Source organism: Bidens hawaiensis, unplaced genomic scaffold (assembly GCF_021521415.1).
Source record: "Bidens hawaiensis isolate Kalapana, Puna unplaced genomic scaffold, B.hawaiensis_p1.1 tig00010770_1, whole genome shotgun sequence".
In the NCBI taxonomy this organism is placed as follows: Eukaryota; Viridiplantae; Streptophyta; class Magnoliopsida; order Asterales; family Asteraceae; genus Bidens; species Bidens hawaiensis.
This window is the reverse complement of record NW_027491826.1, coordinates 121806-123660: the sequence shown is the minus strand read 5'-3', so window position 1 is coordinate 123660 and position 1855 is coordinate 121806.

The window sequence follows — 1855 nt, the reverse complement described above, 5'->3', positions numbered from 1 at the left end:
TCTGAATTAACGACATTAAATATATAGTTGATAGTAACAATAAGTCTAAATGATAAGCACTCATGTTATAGACTAATTACCGTTTAATTATTGATATAACCACTTAGTCTTGATAAATCTATTAATTATTTTTGTGAATTATGTTTAATAAAACCCATTAAATTATTTGGTATGATGGTCGTAAAGTATTCTCCTTCCATGTGCACTAGCCTCTATGTGTGGGCTTGTCAAGGATGATGTGTGGTGTTACTTTGAGATCATTTAAAAAGATTTTTCTATTTGATATATAATTTTAATAAAAGATGGTTGATTTAATGTCATTAAATATATATAGCCGTACTGGTTTTTATAAATAAAAAATAGTTGAAATTAAAATTGAAAGTGTAAAACTTAAACTTCTTTGTGTGGAATAAAGGCGTTAAGCATCTTCAGGGTTTGTAATAGATCAAAACAATTGAATTTAACATGGGTGAGGTAGTGTAATTTTGAGTCAGATTTATTATAAGGGTAACACGGAGTGGTTACGGGTGGTACGTTGTATTTTTGTATACGATTTTTTGGTGGTTGTATGGTGATAATGTATATGACTAGTTTCGGTTGCCGGTTCATTAATAAAATCACTGTTGTTTGTCGTTAAAAAATGTTAACATAAAGCGCTAAACATCTATAAATAAAATATAAATAAAAAATAAAGTTTAATTGATAGAAAATTTTTTCTGTATCTTGTGTTTAAATCATCTTAAATAATAATTTCAATATAATTAAAAACATTTAATATTTGAATAATGCATAGAATAATGTACATCAATGAGACAAAATCCATGGACAGGAATCGACCAATAAAATACTTGTTGGGGTTTACGTACAGATTGAAATGGGGATTTGGTACTCTCACTGACACCAATCTTCTCACGCTCAAATCTTTCATTTTGTCTTCACATACATCGATTTTGATTTTCTTTATTTTATATGTTAGTGCGTTTTTAACAATTTTAAATGTCATTTTCATTTTAGAAAATGAAATGTTATTATATATATTATAATATACCCTATTATCCGTGATGCCTAGCTATTTATTAAATATGTTTAAATGTTTCATTGTAACATTTGCATCTAGTTTTTATAATTTAGATAAAAGTAGAAAAAGAGTTAATAGATAAAATAGTAAAAATTGATTTTATAATAAAGACAAGAAGATGATGGATGAGAATATTCGATATGGATTTTGAAAAGATGACACAATACACAAATTGGTTTTTGTAATCTTTCATGGTCTCTTAGGTCTCTCATTAGTGTACGGTACTAAGCATTTCACTTTCATATTATTGAAATATATAAATTGTTAATAATGAGTCAATATCATTTTAACTTCATAGGGATTTGCTTAAAATCAATGGAAAAATAGAATAAACATCGATCGAATAACGTAGTGTGAAGTGCATTTTTGTTCAAGACTATCATAAATTCTGATACAGACGAATCATGGGGGTGGGGGTTCAAGGGGAATCGCCTCCTTGGGCGATGAACTTCTGACCTTCTAGAGCTTGCTTTTGATCCATGTTGGCAACAACATCATTAGGATTGATTAACAATAAATCTATTATCAAGAGTAACTATGCGACCAAACTAAGTGATCACATCAACTGAGCCATCAACAAAAGCAATCATTAATAGTTACTACTAATATAAACTAATTACAATGATTATCCATCAACTGTTTATACTGCCTCAATGACACATTCTTTATTTAGCATGTTTTCGTTTCAACGAAACATTGTAAGACTGTCTGCATCAGTTCGGGGCAATTTTTTACACAAACAGCCTAATCAGCATGCCACATCAGCTTTCCATTCAT